The 15,618-nt window shown below is 37.3% G+C and overlaps 1 protein-coding gene across 3 annotated transcripts in view; it reads left to right on the plus strand.

Annotated features, from left to right (window-relative positions):
* The window catches only part of LOC116888886 (E3 ubiquitin-protein ligase Midline-1-like), a 175,803-nt gene that overhangs the window by 118,336 nt on the left and 41,849 nt on the right, over positions 1 to 15,618 (plus strand). The window contains exon 1 of one of the 3 annotated variants that reach the window (XM_032890146.1): positions 84 to 466. The exons of the other annotated variants lie outside the window; for them this stretch is intronic. The gene's annotated coding sequence lies outside the window, so the exon portion shown is untranslated. Of the gene's footprint in view, positions 1 to 83; positions 467 to 15,618 lie in introns of those variants that run through there. 3 annotated transcript variants of the gene reach the window in all.

Raw genomic sequence — 15,618 nt, forward strand, 5'->3', positions numbered from 1 at the left:
TTACTTTGGGAGCTCTGACACTACATCCAGCTGCTTCCAGTCATTTGACTCCTGAAAGCTGCCCTAATCCCGGTAAAGGCAGCCTCTCCTGCACTCAGGTCCACCCCCTACTCCTGATTGGCGAGGCTCGCCGCGACCGGAGCCCGCCGCCTACGACGTCCCTGTGAACTGATTTGAAATAAGAGCCAGGCGGTCCTCGCTAGCCTGCGCCCGACTTTTCATAGGCTGGAAAAGGAAAGGTTGAGAAACTTGACATTGTCTTGGGTAGAGTGCGTATAGAAGCAGATCAAAGAATAAAAAGGGAGGGGAACGAAAAACGTGCTCTTTGCTGCCTGTGGATTCCACCGAGTTGCTTTTGTCTTGTGGGCTTTTCTGCCGGCTTTGGTGTCTGTGCTTGGAAGCCTGCGGGTGCGCTTCCGAGCAGCTTGCTCCCTGCCGGATGGGTCATGGAATTCTAAACATGAGTCGGTAAGCTTGAGGGTTGTGATTGTAGCTGTGCTGGCGCCAGCCACAGAAAGAGGGATTTAGCTTGGGACCCCTGCGACCTGTTACTCCCGAGGCGTGCAGGGTGATCAAATGCACCGGGTGCCAAAAAATCAAATTAGGTGGAAGGAGGGACTGCATTTTCTTCCTAAAAGGCTACCTTAGAAAGTACATCACCTGCGTCACCAACTGCCTCGTGTTTACTACGGGTGCCAGCTTTGCTTCTAAGAATGATTGCTGATGTCAGGCAGTCTTTGTAAAAGGTTCAAAGCAGGTTTGTGGAATATGCAAATCAATCCCAGTTTGCGGGCCTCTAGAATGTGTTATGCTGGATTCATCTCAAGCTTTAGCCTCTACCTATTATTACTTCAGGTTTAAAATAAAGACAACTGATAGCCTGGCAAAAGTACACACTAGCACTCTTATCCTATTTTGCTTTCACATTCTGGTGACACTTTGGTGTGTGTGTGTGTGTGTGTGTGTGTGTGTGTGTGTGTGTGTGTGTGTGTGTGTGTGTATATGCGCTGAAAGGCAAAACAGTCTGGATGGAACAAGCAGCACTTCCAGTGGAGGCAGGCGTGGGGGAGGGGGTGTACAGACTTTAAAAAAAAAGTTCTAACATTTTAGGAGTTGTGTTTTGTGTTGCGCTGAGCTAAGAACACAGTCTCGGCTTGAAATAACAGAAAAGGGTTTGTGGGTTTACTTAAGTGGGTTTCTGTAAAATTCTAAAGCCAGCTTCTTCCGTTGCTCTAGGGCATGGGATTTAAATTCGTATATCAACTTAGGTAGAACTTTATGGGGTTTTACAGCTTTGCTGTTTAGAAAGAAGAAAAGGAAAATGGATTAGGGAAAAACCTAGAAGGGGTGGAATTTTACAACTCTATCACTGTTGTGGTAAAAAAAAAAAAAAACTTACGTCAATATTTTGTGCAAGGGTCGATACTCATAGGGGAAGACAAGACTACAAACGTCTTTCGGTGACTAGGAAAGGCAGAATCACAGGGAGAATGCCTAGCACCTCTTGCCAGAGCTAAGTAAGTCCGGGTGGGAAACCGAGCATCTGTTTGCCGCCGGAAAAGCCTCTTCCTTTTTCTTCCAATTGGATTGAATGTGCCCCACCGAAGAGTTTCCACTTTAGGCAATAAACTTCCATTAGTGGTCGGGCCAAGGTTTACAACTTTCTGTTCCTGCTTTGCAGTTTCCCAAGGTAAAGCAAGGCCCTGAAAGGTCAGGAAGTAAACCTTCAAATTTTTCTTGTTCCCCTAACACTCTTATGGAATCATGCTTGTAAATTACATTTCAATGAAAAAAAGCACATGAAAGATTGTGTGCTTTCAGTAAGTGCATCTGCCTAGCTGGAGAATGGTGCAGAAGGCAGGCTTCTCTAAGTTTTTATGAGCTTATAGACCAACCTCATTTTCTTTGAATTTCTAGCAACCACATAAGATAGACAAAGGGTGCAAAAGGCCCCTTACTGGATAGGAGCAAAAGGAAAAGAATAAATTTACACGATAATATTTTTTATAAAATTCCTAAGCCTGAACAAAGTTATTTTGATGCTGTGTGTGCCACCTGTCTTGTCCTCCAGTGATGTGTGAACTCAGTTTTTTAAAATCTTTGTGCCACACAGTTCCTTTGGAATGGGGTGACACTCCCTCTGTCTGATGCCTAAGGCAGGCTTGTCCAGAGCTTGAGATGATTTTTCCCATGTGTAACTGTGGTAGTTGTATGAAGTTGGAAAACAGCCCAGTGTTGAAGTTTGAAGTGTACAAGTAGGCATGTAGTAACTCTTTAGTTATTTAATGAATGGCCAGCTTTTCATCCCACATCTCTGGATACATATATAACATTGTTCTTTTTCCTAAGGGGTACTGCAAAAGAGGGAGGGACTGGGGGGGATGCAAGAGTAGAGCATCATTGTTCATATAAGAAACCAGGAATGAGATGGTAGCATGACTGCATGGGGGAGTCCCAGATTTGTTCTTGTTTCTCATGGTGGGGGAGGGGGAGAAACCTTACTGTTTCATTGAGGCAGAGGAATAACATCCACCAACCAATTTATGCATCTTAGGCCCACAGCCCCTGGCTGTATTTTCAAGGTTAGCTATCAAACCACCCATGTGTCATCAGCTCAGCAAAAGAAACTCAATCTTTTTGCTTGGTAGTGATCTGTCCCTAGGGGCTGTGCAAATGCCGAACAGTGGGGTTTGCAGGCCAGAACAGATCCTACCACTAACAGTTAGAAATTCTCATGTAAAGTACCAACAGAATTAGAAGGGTGCATGTTTTGTAAGATTCAGAAAGTTTGAGCTTTTTACCAGGTTGTCAGCAGAAGAACATGCAGTTCAAAATCCTGTAGGGGAAATGCAACAAACAAACAAACAAGCATAAACCTGAATTGAGTTCATCAAAATGAAGTAATTTTAAACCAATGCCAACCTCTCTTTGCACTTTGATCATAAACCGAAAACTTTTCAGAATCTTTTTTTGAGAAGGAATTTGCTACATTCCCAGGCAAAAGGAAAAGCACCCACCTGTTATAGAAGTTCAGCCAAAAACAACAGGTTTCGCCTTGGCATTCCCCAGCTGCAAATATCCTCCTAAATATGTAAAAGTCCATTCATTGTCCCTACAGACTAAGAACAAATATTTCGTTCTCAAGTTGGAAAAACACCAGAATCTCCAGACAAAATTCCTACCAGACATATTTTGGGTTTTTAGCATCCCAATAACTTTAGAAAAAACACACTAAGAAACTGAGATGACTTTTCTTTTTAGACTCAGGTCTCCCAGCTGCTATGTTTTGTGAGACTAAGATGCTGCTGATGCAAGAAACTGTGACTCAGTTTGATCAATATTGCATTCTTTAAATTGGAGTTAAAATGCCAGGACATCTGGCAATATTGAAGAAATACGGTAGTAATCTTTTCCTCAGAAAGTTAGAAAGTCCTTTACAAACATCATCTATTTATTCTCAACCACATCTCCCGCGGAGAATGAAGGGCAACAGTCCTCATCAGACAAATGCTGAAGTGAAGCAAAAAAAAAAAAAAAAAAGAAAGAAAAGAAAGAATGAGAGAAAAGAAAAGGTTAAAAATAATGAGAACAGCAAGTTAGAGGCTAGTCTGGAATTCACCCACCAGAAAGACTACCTGTGAAACCCAGGCCCTCAAAAGGCATTCTGGAGATGAAAACAGCCTCTCCACCGATGTTCCTTTTCTTCTTGTTCTGTTACCAGCATACCGTGTCTCCAAGTTTGGTATAAGCTTCATTCCTTTGAAAATGGAGCCTTGAAAAAATATAAAGACAGGACCTATCTAATCTCCTTTGTCCCAACATTGAGGATCAAGGCAGTTTTTATGGCATAATAGGAAGATGATCTAACTGGGATTTTAAATGTGTATCTGAAATGGTTCCCTTTTAACAGACATTTTAAGTTTTTGTATATGCTTTAGAGAGTTTGATGTCTTTGGCATATGTTAAAATTTTATTTCTCTTTCTATGCCCTCTTTCAGGAAATGTTATCATTTAGGGCTTTTCTACTAAAAGATATTTGTTGGTCGTTTCAAAGTAATTTTGAGTTGGCTTTTCCTTAGTGTTCATGTGACTCATATTCTGAGTTTGTCTGGCTGTGGACCACATAAACTGGCAAACAAATCTGTTAATTGGTAGTTGTGTGCTATCCACAACATTCCTGCAAGTTTAAAAAGGCTAACTGTGCTTGTGGATGCCTCCTGGCTTTGATCCTTGTATGGTAAATGAACATCCAAAGGTTGTTATGAAACCTGGACCTTGAATTGTTGAGGGGGGATGGGGAGTATTTGGTCAAAAAGAGTAATTTGTTTGATTAAGAAAGATGGGCCAAATCAATTTTTTTTGTCCGCATGATTTGAGAATCCAATTGTTCAAAATCAGTTGGAGTTCTCTAGATAAGAAAAAAAAAATATGACTGAACACATCAGAATAGTTGTTAAATGTAATTTAAATTCTTCTAATCAACTTCTTTGGCTATGCTCCCAGAAACAAATTGTAAAATGAAAGAAGTCAACGTATGTCAATGATGTCAAAGTATCTCTGTTGTGCTTAGAATCTGTGTGGTGTCAGTTTTGAACTCTCGAAACTCTAAAAAAATACAGGGGATCTGGCTGAAATTGTGTATTTCATTTGTCTACCTGCAGAGTCCAGACTTGAAGTTTCCATGATGAGAAGTCAGGCCACTTGGACTACCTGCAGGCATCCCCAAAGCAGAGCCAGAGAGATTACTCTGCTTCTATGGAATAATTAGTTACCAATTCTTTAACCTTGTGACTAAATCTGCTATGAAAACCAGTTCATTCAAGAAGAAGATATAAAATACACTTCGGTACAACAAGGGTAATACAGCCAGGTCGACTGGAACCTAATCTTTGTGTGGCTATGCGGAAGTTTATAGGAAGATTTTGGCTCATTATCAACTCCTTTCATCTGACACCAAACTGAATCTTACCGGTTTTTTGTTTAAGTTCTTTCCTGAGTCTTGTTAAAGTGGCCTGGTGAGGGACATACAATAGTAGATGCTCATCAAATTAAAGACTTCTTTTTCCCTTAGATGAAAGATATTCTTTGACATAACATTAAGACCTTTAATGTCCTCCAGTAAGTGGTATTTTTTTTTTAATTTTTTTTTCGGAGCTGGGGACCCGAACCCAGGGCCTTAAAACTTCCCTAGGCAAAGCTCTACCACTGAAGCTAAATCCCAATCCCTCAGTAAGTGGTATTAAGGGAAGTAAAAGTTGTAGTACCCAGACACAAAATATCTAGAGGAACTTTATTAAAAAAGAATTGAAAACTTAAATCTTGAAAACTTATATCTCCTTTGTGCAAAAAAATAAAAAAATAAAAAAAGCAGGTTCTGAGTTAGAAAAGGCAAAAGCAGCAAGTGGTCTGGTTGTAGCATGTGATGGTAATGGTTCCATATTCAGTCAGCTGTGGCATGATAAATAAAATATTAAGGCTCCCCCATCTCATCATTTTAGCATTTATTGAGCACTTCCAGAATTAATCTACTTGTTCATTCAGAAGAAGTCCATTAATTAATTTTGTATTTCAGATGACTTTTGGGTTCTCAGCATAATTTGATAAGATCCTTGCCCTCAAAAAGAACTTTCAATCTACAATACAGGTTTATACCAATAGTATAATATAGGTTATTACATGGAAAAGAATGGCTGCTTGCTTGTTCTTCCCCTGTGGTTATTTATGGGATGAAAATCCATTTAAAAAATCAATGATAGCCCTAAGCTTTCTGAACTTAAAGGAGCTGAAATGATACTGTATTTAGTTAATTTTATCTCCATGTTCATTTGGAACATTTATGATTTCTTCTTTAAAATTAATTTATCAGGAAAAATACCTCATACAGAGCCCCAACTTTATAAATGCTTTATATTCCACTTTTATTGAATATTAAGGTACATTTTTAGTTACTTTAAGTTTATTTAGCATGTAAGTGTATTCTTTGTATTGTAGCGCGCTTTAATTGATTTTTAGTAAGCATGCAACATAATGGGTTTCACTGATATTTCGTGTGTATCATGTTTTTTAATCTTTTACTTTGATGCATGAAATATAAAAATTATACTGATATAATGAGGTCCATGTGATTTTCCTGCATCCATATCTTGTATAAATAATTGAGTATCTGTCTCTTCAAATTATCAACTCTTAAGGGCAAAAAACATTTTAGAAATCCTTTCTTCTAACCACTTTGAGATGCACAATTATACAAATAATATTATCTAGACTCACCCAAACTTTTTTGTCTCCTGTCTAAGTTTGTTTTTTTGAGTTTCTTGTTTGAAACTACAAAATTTTGAAGTAAGAAGGAAGTAAATTATGGGGTGGACATTCTAAACACTATTTTTGAAGGGTTTGTGGACAAGGCTTGGCCAGAAAAATGTTTGCCACGCGCAAAAACGCATGGCAAAAACTTGATGCAGAAACCATATAAAAAATGCTAGGAGGAGAATTGCTTTTGTGTTCCCTAGCAATGAGTAGAGGAAACAGGAGGGTGGCACACTGCTTAAATCAGTTTAAATCAGTCTGCAAATTAGTGCTGCAAATAATAAAGACTGTCTCAAAGGAGGAAGAAGACAGTAAAAATTGCAACATGTATATGAAAGGTGCTCGCAAGGCCCACCCTTAGCTGAGAACTGTTTGTCTATTATTGGCTGCTGTGGCAAGGGTTAATTTTCTTGGGGTGTTGGCCACTGGGGAGTAACCTTGTATGTTCCCAGAGGTAGCCTCATCCAGATGCACATGGGTTAGCACTAATAGGGGAACACACTGGGATTAGTTTTCTTCTCTCTCTCTCTCTCTCCTCTCTCTCTCCTCTCTCTCTCCATATATATATATATATATATATATATATATATGTGTGTGTGTGTGTGTGTGTATAGATATAGGTATAGATAGAGATATATAGATATAGATATGACATATATATAAATAAAATAAAAATATTATTTTAAAAAGCAGCTGGATAATATTCCTGAGGGGGTATCCATGCTCTCTCCACCCCCTCTTTCTTTCTCTCTCTCTCTCTCTCTCTCTCTCTCTCTCTCTCTCACACACACACACACACACACACCTATTCACTATTTTGAAAACTAGTTAATCTGACTGATTTGAGATCAAGTTCCCAGTTTATGGGCGTGCTACTATGTTATAAAAAGATGGAAATATGGGAGAATTACCATGCTTATTTCATTTCCAGACCAGTTTGGCAATATTTTTGAAATAGAAAAAGTTTACACTAGTTTTTTTTTTTCATTTTCTCTCACTACTGATATTCTGGTCCCTCCAAGGTATCTCCCCACCTGACCTAACTTGATATGCAGTGAATCTGTAATTGCCTATCTGTTATCCTTTTCTTGCCTCCCCTTCCTTGTGTACATACCACATCTCTATTTCTTTGGACAGTGCTCTTTGGGGCATGTTGGGAAAGAATTCATATAGATAAGATAAAACTGTCATAGCCTTTCAATCCTTAGAATTAATCCTTAATTGGGGAAATTGAAACAATGAAGAATTTCAAACAGTAGAGCTCAGAGCTACAAAACACATGACTACCCTGTCAGGAGACAATATTTGGGGACAGATCCTGCCTTGTCAGACAGGATTTGTGTCATGCCTACCTTATATTTTAGACCTATTCACTAGTCCTTTCTCAGCATCTTCCCTGCACTTCTGGACTCAGTAGAGCCTTTATGCTCGACAGCCAGAGAACCACAGGGAAGTGACAATGAAGCAATGATGGTATGTGTGTATTCAGGTTGTTTATGAGGACTTTCTTTGTGCGCAGAGAAGTATCTATTTGGATTAGAATAAACAGGAAGAAATGCCTGTGGCTCTTTCTTATACATATTCATGTTTGAGATAGTCTATTTCCAGTTAATTATAGCTCTGCTTATCTTGGGACTGAGTTACTTTAGAGCAAGAGTCACATCTAAGGTATCCTTGAATTCTCAGATCCAAATACTGGGACTGAAACCCAGAGTTATCAAGTGTTTTATGGGAACATGCAAGGTAAATCTTAGCAGGATGATGGGAAACATAAAGATCAGAGCGGCTCTGGAGAAGAAAGAATGGTTGAGTGGTCAGTGATATAGTAAAGAGTAATTGATGAGGATCAGAAAAATTAAAGTATTTTGTGGTTGCTTAGCCATTCAGTTGTATTCTGCCAAAGACCCAACCCAGAGCATACCAAAGCACTTTATCTTGATGGTAGAAATAATTCTGGTTTGTGGGAATTGCCTTTTAACAGATCAAAGCCAGGAAATTGCCAAGATAGGATCTGCTAAGCTTGTTCTCACTGAGGCTAACTTGAGGTTGTAGGTCATAGCCAAATGTATAGTTAGTTTATTTTGCCAGGCAAATGGCCATGAAGTCATGTTTATTTAAGCAACAAAGTAAGTATTTTTCTTCTTTTCTTTCCTTCCTTCCTTCTTTTTCTTTCTTTCTTTCTTTCTTTCTTTCTTTCTTTCTTTCTTTCTTTCTTTTTCTTTCTTTCTTTCTCCTTCTTTCCTTCCTTCCTTCCTTCCTTCATTTTCTTTTATTTCCACTTTTCCTTTTGGGAGGGAGATGGGAATGGGGACAGGAGTGGGGAGGACGGGGGAGTGGGGACAAAATCTCTTTACATGGCCTTGTCTATCCTAAAATGTACTATGTAAGCCAGGCCCAGCCTCCTTACTCGTGATCCACCTGCCTCTGCACTTCTCCAGTGCTGGGATTAAAAACATGTACACCATGCCTACCTCAGGAAAGCATCTTTTAAAAGGTTTTTCTACTGTGTGCTGGTTGTGCTTGTATTCAGTGAAGTGACATTCAAGAGGAAGAAGCTCACCTTTCCAGTGAGCTGCACTGTATGAAAGTTCAGTTAAAATTATGGAATTGAAATTTCCACATCTATTTGGTGATTTATAGAACCCAACAGCCCTCACATTTCAGATTATATAGTAGAGCCTGTTTCCCTATCACATGTCAAATTTTAGAGTGCTGTTACAGTTGGATATATTTTTCCATGTTATCTTTTTTTTGGGTAGGAAGAAAAAATGTGGACAAATGAGGATTTTCTTTTTCTGACTTAGTATTAACTAGACGAGTCACCATAAAAGCAATAAAGAGACAGAATAGAAATTTGTATATTTATATAAAATCAAGTATACAGGAAATACATTAGAGATACAAACAGAAAGTGGTAGTTAGGTTTGGGCAAGTAATACATACTTATAGTTTTGGCATCAGGGGGCAAGACACAAGAACTAAAACTTGAAGGAAGTTTGGCTTCATAGAGCCTCATCTTTGAAAACAAAATTAAATTTTTGAGAAATAAATTACTAGTCAAATGTTTGTTCTTTTATACTGAAACAAACCATTAATTTTTATTTTTCGTTATTTAAATACATAGTTGTGTCTTGCTTGGAGCTCACTATTCTGCCTCCAGCAAGAAAGTGTCAGGGTTACATGTTGTGTACCATCACTCCAAAGGTTTATAGGTTGAAAGTTTGTATACAGTTCAGAATGGCCGCATCTGTAAACTCAGCAGTCAGGAGCATTGTAGCAGAAGAATGGTTTACAAGTTTCTTGTCACCCTGGGATTTCTGGTGAGTTCAAGAGAAACTTTCCAGCTGACAGGTTAACAGCATATCTCAGCACTACCAGCTGCCACCAGCACTAGTTCAGTGACACATTTAGCTCAAAGCACTTTAGTCACACCCAGGAGAGAGTTTACACCTAGAACTTGAAATTATACTTCCCAATTTTGTTCTCTCTGTGTCCATTCCACTTGACACATCATAAGGTTTCATTTGGTTTCAGAGCCCCACTGTTATTTCTGTGTGCTGTAGAGTTTGGAGACAATTCAGAATAGGTTTATGATTTATGAATGATCAGAAAAATGTATTATCTTGAGACAAAATGCCTCCTTTACTAGTTGGGAAGAGGAGATCAAATTGGAAGGAGACAAGAGAGAGAGAAGTATCGGGCATATGGTTAAATCCTATAATATATATCTATATCTATATATATCTATATAGTCCCGATGGAAAAATATGGAAACATACCAATGAAAGCCATTATTATATGCCATAATATGATATTACAAAACGTTAAGTTTTTTGGAGATCCAAGTAGTTAAGGTGGGCTTATAAATCACACTGTAATCTTGGCACTTAGGATTGGACCAGAGGGTTGCTACAAGTTCAAGGCCTGACTGTGCTATATAGCCTATGCAAGGTCAGCCTGAACTACAAAGTAAGACCATCTCAAACAAACAAACAAACAAACAAACAAACAAACAAAGCTGAGTATTCAAACGGTTTTTTAGTTGGTGTTTGTACCACTATTGTGTATATCTTCTCTGCTCTGAATTTAAATATAAAAATGCCTGATGCTAACAACTGAGAGACTATGTTTGTTTAATTGAAATGTTTACTATGATATGAGATGATTTTTTTTCATTCACTAATCAGGTGTGCTTTTCAGGAAAATAAAGCAGAACAATAGAAGGGAGATGAAAAGTATGAGTTTATTTAGGGCATGTATGATGAAGAAAGAAAAGCTTAAATGGATCCTATTAGGTGTGTGATTCACTTGAGATTCTTTTCTGTGGTCAGTGCTTAAAGTGAATTCCAATGAAATTAATGCTACTGCTCTTTCTGTCTGACTGGGTGAAAAAAGGTAAAAACAAAAACAAAAAAAAAAACCCATAATGATTGAGAGGCACGTGATTTTCTAGTTAGCAATCTATCACATGATAATAGACTATAAAATAATGAATATTTACTGTTTAATCCCTCTATCAGAAGGAAATGCTCTATGAATATTTCTTCCCTCTCTAACATGGAAGCTGTCAGAATGGAATAGTTCAAATGTACACTGCATTGTTTTGGTTTAACTACCAAAGGGTGATAAGACATGAATTATTTGTGACAGCCCCGAACATTGATAACAGAAGACAATAATGCCTGCAGACACAGCCTACATCATAAAAATCTGGAAGCGAAAATGCTTACTATGTTAGGCCAACGTGCTTTGACCTAGTTTTGCTTTTCTGCTTGAAAATTATGTCAGTATTAGTTACATCACCCCCTCGGATGAGCAATTTCACATTTTTGTTTATTTCAGGGTCATGTTGTTAGTTTTGCATATTTAGTTCTGACCTTCCAGAAGCCAAACTAATCCTTGTTGATTTGCATTTTCTTTTGAAATATGAGACGTCTGGGATCCAGAGAGAGGACATTTTATATATTAAGAAAATAATCTAAGATGCATCATCAGGCACTATTCTGCTTATTCATAGCCACTGCCCACTCTTGAAGGATCCAATAGAACATCCACTTTTTTGTTCCGTTCCTTGGTGTCCTTCTTGCTTTGTTTTGGAACAGAATGATTATAGTGTAAGAGTGCTATACTTGACATAATTGACTACCATAGTTAACAAAAAGTTAACAAGGCAGAGAAGACATTTTGGCCCAACATTCTTTCAATTTATCCTTTCATTTTTTTTGCTTGTTCATCCAGTAGAAACTGAATTGACATATTTTTCTTTATTTAAAATTTTCTACTGAATATACTTCAAAATGAATTGCTTCCTTTGGTTGATTTCAAACACATTTTTCCAGCTATTTAATACTTTCTATCATTAAAGAAAAAAAGTCATTTTTTAATTTCTTTCATACATTTGTGAATTCTAATCTTCAAAAGAGTAAGAGTTCTTCTAGTGATCAAAACTTCCCATCCAGATTTACAAGTATAATTTGCTGCAAAAGACCCTGAACAGTTTTTGATCCACATGTTTTTTGAATTCCTTATTAACAAATGCAATCGGCAAAACACAAAAGAATATGAAGTTGTGGTTCTCTGCAAAAAAAAAAAGAAAAAAAAAAGAAAAAAAATCTTATTATTTGTTTTCCTTTAAGGTTTTGCATGCTAAGAATCTCTTTGTTTTTGGTGCCTTTGGAAATCCTCTCTGTCTAGATGAAGAAAAAAATAAGGGAGTGTCCCCTTCAAAATACAATCACATGAATTTTAGCCAGATAAATTGCTGATTAGATTGGAATAATTTAAAGAAGCAGTATGTAAGCACTTGGGATAGGATTCAGTCCTAATTGTGTTATCTCAGGGAGGGATTATGGTAGGGTATGGTCTTTGAACATTGTTAGAAACAGATCTGAGTGTTGTGTTCTATTTCTGATCTTTATGTTACTTTAAATACTGAAATCCCAAAGAAAACTTTAGAGTCTTTTTACCTTCTAATGAGCACATGAATATTTCAATTAATATGTATAAATTATTGTATGTATTCTATACATCCATTTTTCATAATTTATAATAATTGAAAGGTAGATGCAAGTTATTTTCCCTCCTCTTATGAAGGTGACTTTCTCTCTGTGTGGTATCCTGCACCATACATATCAGGATATATCCTGAAGGTCTTTGCATGATAAGGCAAAGAGAGTGCCCTTTACTTCAGCAGCAGTAAACATTGTATTATGATATCCTGCCCATTTCCATTGCAACATACCTGTCATATCACACTTTGACTTTTGATCAGTCATGGGTAGCTTCTAGTCTTTTGTCATTAAAATAGTATATATACATGGAAGACTCATATTCATCACTGTGTTCCAATGGGTATATCTGTCCTAATAGATAACAAGAAGTGGCTTTTCTGAGTGAAAAAGGTAGATGGGCTTTTTCTAATTTAGTTAAATCAGTTAGTTGGCCTAGCCAGCATGGATGTTGTTAAGACTCACTGATTCTCTTATCTACCTTCCCAAGTGTTAAGATTTACAAGTGTGTCACCAGTGCTGATTTATGACTGTTCTAATAAACATTTAGGTGTTTATCTTTGTAATCATTTGCCAGGGTAATGTATCTTGTTAAATCCAAATATGAGTTCCCTAAAATGTAGGTGGTTCCAAAGATTTTGTGTGAATGGAAGCTGAAACAGTTTGCAGCAAACTGAGGAGGAGTGGCCTTCATTCCACCCCCCTACAACCAACAACTAATTCTGCATTCTCTTTTCACTCCTCATCCAAGCTAAGAAAGCCAGCTTTATACAGTACAAAATAATCTCCAATGTGTTGAAAACTTACTGATAGAATCTAATGCCTACAAGATACTTTTATATTGTTAGTACTCAGTTTGTTGGAATTACAACCATTTTTAAAGTATTAGTAAGAGGCTCCACTTAGGTTCCCATCATTTTATTTTTTTGAGATAAGATTTCACTGTCTGCGTAACAGCCCTGGCTGTCCTGGAACTAACTCTGTAGATCAGGTTGACCTAGAACTTACAGAAATCCACCTATCTCTCTCTCCTGAGTTCTGGGACTGAAGATGTGCACCATCATTATCCAGCCATGAAAATATTAAATCTTTAAATGCATTTTCTCCTTTTTCTCAGATACCAAGTATCAGAATACAACATTTATTAAAGTGATTTCAATATTTATGCACATGTCAGTGGTTCGGTATCAGCCTTCTTTATTTGTTTCCTGTGTATGGTGTGTGTGTATGTGTGTTGGTATGTGCATGCTTTTTCATGTGTGAGCATTTATGTGTGTATGGGTATATTTATGTATGTAAGTTGATAACAGGCATGCTTTCTCAATTGTTCTCTACCTTATTTATTAAGGTATGGCCTTTCACTTGAACCCATAGCCCACAAATTCTACTGGTCTATCTACCTCCGGAGTGCTGTGATTGTACATAGGTTATCAAATACTCAGTATGTATGTGAAGTCTGGGAATCCAAACTCAATCCTTATAAGGTGCATGGCTAATGCTTTACCTACCAAAACATTCAGCCATCTTAAAGAGTAGTGCTCTATGTCACAAGTGACTAATGAACATATATATGATTCTAAATTTTCAGTGTATGTTTATTATTTTACTTAATATTTCTGGGTTCTTGCAATGTAGTTAAAGCTGGCTCACAACTCACAGCCCCTTTGCCTCAGTTTCCTGGGTGCTGGATTTCAGGTACTTGTCACTAAAACTGGCTTGTTTATTCTTGTAATAATGACTATCACACAGTACTAAGGGATGTATACATATACTTACTATGTTGTATTAATTGTCCAGTAACTTAATCATGTATGATTGCAACCACTTCCTTAGTAGGTGGGGGATAATAAGCATAACACTTATATCATAAAATTTTGATGAAGATTGAGTTAATGTTTGCTCACTACTTAGTATAGCACCTGGTATTTATGGAACAGTATGTCAAATAAATATGTGTCAAATTATAGAGTGGTAGTTGTAAAGAACTTCAAAGGGTCTGAGATTTTAAAATACATTTCCATTAATAAACTATACTTCCATTGTTTCTAATACATTTTCATCAGACATGAGATTCTTATGTTTGAGACAAAGGATTTTGTTATTTATAATACAAGTAGTATGGATTTCATATATTACTTCTCCTTACCTTTAAGTCCCACAAAGTGTCAGAAAAGAAAGGATTATGTCTTACTAACTTTCAATTTATTGATTTTCAATATTCTTGGCTAGATCACTTATGTAAAAGATAGGTTACTAAGAGATACAAATATGAGTTTCTGAACATGTGCTTTCCATATATACACATGCAGGACAGTGCGTAACTCAAAGAAGTGGCTACAATTTCAATTTCAGTGAAAATGGAAGACAATGGGTGTGTGATAAACAGGTTATGAGAAAGTGATAAGAAAAATAGGCATAATAACCAGAGGAAGGTTTGATGGTAATACACATTAAATCCAGTGCCTTTTGTTTTTTGGTAGAAAACAATTGTCTTGAACCATTTTGCTGGAATTTCATCAACCTGGGAACATTAACCCCTAAGAAATCAGAGTAAAACCTGATCTTAAACTTGTGATGGAGGAAGAGTCTTTCCGAGCTTGCAAACCTCTGTCTCTGCCTCTGAATAATCGGAGTATAATTGTAGTGTGCCAATACCCGCTTTAATTGGTTTTAGTTATGCTCATTATCAATTAATCAAATATGATTACAATGTTGAGGGGAATAGTTAGGGAAACTTCATGAACCCTTCATCCAACCCCTTTTACTAGCGTTCTCAACCTTGGCAGTTCCTAGTCTGTTTACACTTATTACTGCTGTTGCTGCCTCTCTGCTGCTGCTACTGCTACTATTTGCTACTGCTGCTGCTGGCCCAACTGCTGCTATTGTTCTGCATTGCTTGAGTTGAACCAGACCCTTGGGCACTCCAAGCAGGTACTCTTTATTCTTTTGATATTTTTCCAGTTCTCCATCTCTACAACTTTATCCTTCCAAGAATATAATGTGAGTAGTTTTTGCAGCATGCATTTTTTGAGGTTGCCATTTGTTTCACTCCATGACTTCTGGAGTTTCATGCTATTGTGCAATTGTTCATTTCTTTTCCTTTCTTTTCCTGTCTCATAACTGCAGTGCAGATGTCTCACAGTTTGACCATTCACCTTGTTGATAAACAATTGGCTTGCTTCTAAACTGATAATATTACAAATAAAATTGCTACAAATTTTTATGTACTAGATTCTGTGTGACCACAAGTTGTCATTTCTCTGCATCAAATGCCGAGGAGGGCAGTTGCTAGGTTTTCTGTTAA

The sequence above is a fragment of the Rattus rattus genome, chromosome X (assembly GCF_011064425.1).
Source record: "Rattus rattus isolate New Zealand chromosome X, Rrattus_CSIRO_v1, whole genome shotgun sequence".
NCBI classification, from domain to species: Eukaryota; Metazoa; Chordata; class Mammalia; order Rodentia; family Muridae; genus Rattus; species Rattus rattus.